At 39.5% G+C, this 5,942-nt stretch overlaps 1 protein-coding gene across 1 annotated transcript in view; it reads left to right on the top strand.

The window, feature by feature from the left end:
• Positions 1–423: 423 nt before the first annotated feature.
• rrp1 (ribosomal RNA processing 1) overlaps positions 424–5,942 on the top strand; it is a 24,394-nt gene continuing 18,875 nt past the window's right edge. The window contains exons 1-2 of the mRNA XM_008438500.1: positions 424–510; positions 700–839. The gene's annotated coding sequence lies outside the window, so the exon portion shown is untranslated. The remainder of the gene's footprint in view (positions 511–699; positions 840–5,942) is intronic.

Here is a 5,942-nt window from a genome sequence, read left to right as displayed (position 1 = left end):
TTAAAATTACATTAATGATTTAATAATTATAATCTCATCACTAGAATATTTTTCTTAAAACAAGACCACCATGATTTGATTAAAATAGTTTACATTGCAGCTTTCTTTATGAAATTACAGCCCTAGTCAGTGTTTCAGCCTCTGTGTGACCTCTATGCACAGAGGATCATAAAACTCTTTCTCTGAAACCAGAGTTTCTTTAGATTAGCTTTTCGGGTAGGGCCATAAAACTCTTCACTCATAAGGAAAACAACCCTTCTTTGATTTAAAACAGGCTTTTACGGTGCTGTAAATTATTAGGGAAACATGATCAGCTAGAAACTCTTCACTCTCCCTCTAGTTAGGCAAAAGACATTCCCCCTCATTTATATACATTAGAAAGGTAATCACGCTTTCTTATAAAGATCGCTTGGGGTCTCCATGCCCTCATCTGTTCTCCAGGGGCGAGTGCGCCCCTGAAATGCGTCACCGTAATTTTGTCGTCATGGTCTGTCTTTGTCGTTATCTCTGGTAATTATGTGGTTTTGCTGTGTGGTTTTATTGATTGTTTGAATAAATTCTGAATGATTGTGCGTCGAACAGTGATCGTTGTTTGTTTGTGGTTTCCGTTGATACACGTGACATTCATGGACTCCGGGCCGATGAGAGGAATTACAACGAACGAGCAGAAGTTTTTAACCCTCTCTTATTTTATAACAGAGCCTTGTGAACGACGGAGGACCAGGAAGAGGGGAAGGAGACGCAGCACACGCTTCCCCCTATCGCACTGTGTAACCCCCGCTCCCTGAGAAACAAATTAGAGGACCTGCACTCTCATGCTGTAGCATGCCAGGAGTACCGTGAGTCGGGTCTTTTTGGTTTTCACCAAGACTTCTTGGTTTAGTGACTACCTCGTCAGATTTTCCTACCGTAGCACGGATAGATAGCCAAGTCTATCTATCTGTCGGTGCTACTCGTCCTAAACTGCTACCGTCATGTTTACAAACAGAAAACTATAGCTGGTTGTGTTAATGTTAAATACATTGGATGACATTAATTGAGTGATGGGACTGAAGTGGACTTATCCTTAGCTTAACAATGGAACAATTTATATACATGATGAAACCACATGATCACTTCCTTCATCTGAATATCCTACCTGCTTAAAATGAAAAGCTATAGATTTATGCACTAATCCTTTTACTAGAATATGCTGTTAAAAATATTTTAAATACAGAGGCATTTGTAAGAAAAAAAACGGTATCAGACAGGGGAAACGGGTTTTAATTGGAATTAAATTAAAGACTAATACAGATCACCGCAACTCTTTTTTTGCACATTAAGACGTTGTATGACAGACTTTATTAAATGCAGCGCAGCCACAATGTGTCCACAGAACTGCGCAGGTCACTGCCCCTGAAATGATAGGATATGATTCATGTACACTAATATTCTAACACTATTGCACAGCTTCAATCTCGCGTAGTATTACTACCAACATCTATTTAGCAAGGTTTAATAATAAAGAGTGTTATTAAACTAAAATATTTTAAAGTATAGGGACACAAAAGCCTACAAAAAGTATTTTGTCCTGATTAACTGCCCTTTTATTCTTGTGGTTCTGTTTCCCTCACACCCCAAGTTTTGCAAGCTCTGCAGACTGTCCCCAACTATTGCACAATGGTGCAGACTGGATCCCAGTGGGAGTCCAATTCTGGATAAAGTCTGGCAAAAATATGGAGTTATGTCTTCTGCTGAGGAATTAATTAACTTAACGAAAGAAAGGTGCTGCCGGTGCCAAATACGTTTCTGTAAACCATAAGGCATTTCTCTCAGTACAAACTAAAGAAAGGAGACAAATTCATTTTTCAATCAAAGCTTAAAAATGTGAAAAATGGTACATTAGGTTGTTTAAAAAAAACAAATAACTATTTCTCACGATTTGTAAACAAACCAAGAAATATGTCAGTGTTTACTGAAGTTGTGGAAATGATGTCATTGCTGTTAACTACAGATATTGACAGTCTCTAAATTAATTGCATCCGTGTTGCCAACTTTAATGAAGTGAGTTTCTTTCACACCCACAAGCTAAACAAACTATTGAGTTCTGCTTATAGTGTCAGAAGCCATTAATTTACTGCCAGTTTTGTATTGAATGTGTTATCAGACACCTGGCAAGTGAAGGAGGGGAGACGAAATGAGCCCCGTTAATAGTGTTTCATAAAAGAAGTCGCACTGCAGTCCTGTTTGTTGTTGTTGTCAGACCAGAAATCTTAGAAATGAATGTGTTCTTCCGCATTCTGCGGGGGCGTTTGCACCTGTGCCCGAGTTTGATCTACAGAGCCTCTATTAGTGCACCGTGATGCAGAACTGCTTTGAGTATTGGATAATTTTCTGTTTTCTGACAAGGAAGCTCATTGTCTGGTAACATTTGGCAGCTATAAACAACAAGCGTGGTATCAGCTTCACAGCCACATGCACTCTTTTCATTCATTATGAGTAGAAGCAAAAGGGAGATAGTTATTCACATGAGTGATCTGCAATAATCTACATGCTGCATTTTGATACTGTTCCTTGTTTATTTATGCAAAGCATTTATGTTTTGTTTTAACTCAGCAGGCTTCACAGATTAGGCGCCAATCAGAGAAGGCGGTTAATTAACAGCCTTTTCATGGATGAACAACCTTTTTCTCTCAGATATTTTTTTTTTCTGGCACTTCAAAGGATTTTCAACTCAGGAGACTGGATTTCTACCAGCCAACTATTCAATTAGTTTGGAAAGCTGAGAAAGAACAATCTACAGTATAAAACCATTTTGTTCTATAACATTAGGAACATGCAAAATTCTCTGGTGAGTATTTATTTTGAAATGTTCGTGAGGTTCAGAGGAGAATTCGTTTTGCAGCAGCACAATGTTTAGTTCATTTATATTGTTTGATACTTGTCAATGTACAGGATGGATTATATCCTCTGAGAAATTAGAATTAACGTACAAATAAACAGGATGCTTTAAACAGTTTCAGATACTGGTTCACACAGGAGCACATGGGGCACAACATTTCCTATGTGCAAACACTTATCAATTTCAAACATTTTTCAGATTTTTGTTGGGGGTCAGAGGTATCAAAGAGTTCCCATGGAACTTATAAGTTGTTAGTTGGATTCATCTGGCCAACAAGCATCTTGCAATGCGGTTGACATGTTATCAGCTGTCAAGTGATTAATCTACATACAGTGGCAGAGTTGGTAGCAAGAAGGTCCTGGGAACTGACCTCTTGTGGGGGTCTTTCTGTGTAGAGTTTGCATGTTCTCTCCAGGTTTTACAGCTTCCTCCCACAATCCTAAAACAGGATTGATCTCTCTAAATTCTCCTTAGGTGTAAGTGTGTGTGATTGTTTGTCCGGTCTGTCTGTGTGTTACCCTGCAATGGACTGGTGACCTGTCCAGGTTGTACCCTGCCTCTCGGTCGTTGACTCCTCGCAGCCCCACAAGGGATAAGCGTGTTGGATAATGAATGGAATGGTTTGCATTGTCAGTCAGGAGCTCAGTGTATTTGCCACTTGCACAAGTTGAGTTTTGAAATTTCATTAATGAAATGTGTGTCTGCCGGCAGTCATACATAAACAGACTGAAACTGTTTAGACAAGCCTTGGAGGGAACAGATTGCAGAAAAGAACAAAAAGCTAAACTCGCGCTACAATCACTTGGTTTCATCCATGAGGTTACCTGGTAATTTTGGACATTTAGGGKTTTTTTTTTTAATTTGGAACAGCTTAAAAGTTTGAAGAGATTTGAATTATTTATTAGACAAAAATAAATGATTTGAGTAAGAGTGACTTAAATTTTCGTCACGTTGAACACACTTAATGAATTAAGTCATAAAAACTTTGTGAATTGAGTTGGACAAACTTGATGAATTGATTTGGATGAACGTAATAAATTGAGTTGGTCTGACCTTGGATACAGAAGCCGTTGATATGAGATTTCAAAATGATCTTTGGGTAAATTTTTATACCAAGACTTATGACTGCTGATGAAAGAGGAACACTGGCTCCAGAAAAGGAGATGCTGCTTATAGATGATGATTGGGTCAGATGAGTAGTATCCACTAGAATGACTTCAGTTTTGGAGCTGCCGAGTTGGAGAAAGTTGTGATCCGTCGTAACGTTTTCTCCTCCAGACAAGTGCCGAGTTTTGATGAGGATGCTGGTGGTGAAGAAGGCAGGATTGCAGCTGTGGCATTTACATAAAGCTGTGCGTCATCGCCACGGCAGTAAAAGGAGACATTTGACCAAGGGGAAGGAGGCAATCCATGCTGCTTTGCTGTTTGCATGATTTGTTTTAAGAAATGCACTTACTGTTTTGCAGTTGTCAAATGATTTGAGAAATACACCTAAAGCAACTGCTGTAGGTATAAACCACATTAAGGCCTTTTTATCAAGAGCAAAATATCCTTAAACTTGATGTGTGTGAAGGCAGCTGACCCAATACTTTTGGGAATGTAATGCATCTTACTTGGACGTCAAAACTTAAAGGCCAACTTAAGGACAGAATTTAAATTGCCCTGGAAGGTTTAGCTGATGAGACAAAGTGGATTATTTTTGTGAAGACCTATGTCTAAACCACTTCACAAATGTCAGGGGCAGGAAAGTATGGTGCCAGGAGAAGAGCATATACTTCTAAGCCCATTTGGTGCATCAGCTGCGTTCTATCGGCTTAAAAAGATGTCCTTGTTAAGCTGCGGCTGTTCCACTTTGATAATTTGTTTAAACCAGAGGCTGTTCAGCACCGTTATCAGTGGGTGCTTACAAGCCAGCAAGACAGCATCACAGATGCTGAGTGACAGCAGTAAAATTGCTCCGTCACACTTAACACAAGCACATCAGATTGGCTCTGTTGCTGGCATAGAGACCCTTCAACAGTGACCCATCCTTCCATCTCTGCACCTAGCAAACAGGATAGCGTACAAACTGCCTGGGCTCAGTTGTGTCAAACCTACTTAAAGTTTTTTCCTAGCTTTATTTATATATATAAAAAAAACTTTCCACTAAACATTGATTTCAAGAGCACTTCCCCTTCTTTAGCAGGTGAGCCAACCATTTGCACATTGCCACAAATCTTTCACTGCTTAACGTTGGGCAGTAAGCACAAACATATTAGTTTCCTAATCAAATCCTTGTTGTGAAGAGGACTCTTCACGTGTGAGGCCAAGCAGCAGTTTTGTCACCTACACCCATACAGAAAACAAAGGTGACAAAAGAAACAACAAGCAAAACCAGCAAGACAATTAGTGAGAACAAAAGAGCCAGCGACTCAGCCTTCAGTCCCTGACGTCACCATTGTAACGCCGAGAGAGAAAACAGGGAATGTAAGCTAGACGGATGGACTGGTAATGTACAATCACTACCAGTCCACAGCTAACTCACACATTGTGAATAGTGATTGTTATTGCTACCTGGCTCCCTGGCTGCTATCAGTTTTGGCAGGTCTGAATTGCTGCAAAAAAAAAAAAAAAAGTTGGGTTCGTCTCCAGGATGATGAACAAAAAATGTAACTTGGCTTTTCCTTGTTCTCTTTTTTTCCTTTTCATTTTGCTTTGATTATGCAAAGCATGTTAACTTAGTCCAAAAAAATGTAATCTGATGCCAAGTGACTGACGATCGATGATGCTGGTGCACGGCTGGTGACAAGCTTTACCCACAATACACTTGGAGACAATGATCCACATGGAAAAGTCAGTGTCATAAAGTCAAATGTAAGAGTGAAAATAAAACCAGTCATGTAGCATAACATTTAATTCAATATTTTACAAAACTAAATTCAGTATGTCTTGTAAAGATTTTAGCAACCATGATTCCATCTTGACTAAGGCAGCCTATAAGGCCCTCATATGTAGTCATCCAGATATACTCAGGACAGGGCCCCCCTCCTACAGCTCTCCTCAGACGTGATAGAGACCTGGA

The sequence above is a fragment of the Poecilia reticulata genome, linkage group LG2, assembly GCF_000633615.1.
Source record: "Poecilia reticulata strain Guanapo linkage group LG2, Guppy_female_1.0+MT, whole genome shotgun sequence".
NCBI lineage: Eukaryota > Metazoa > Chordata > Actinopteri > Cyprinodontiformes > Poeciliidae > Poecilia > Poecilia reticulata.
The sequence above is the reverse complement of the archived record's forward strand: the minus strand, read 5'-3'. Positions and strand labels throughout refer to the sequence as shown.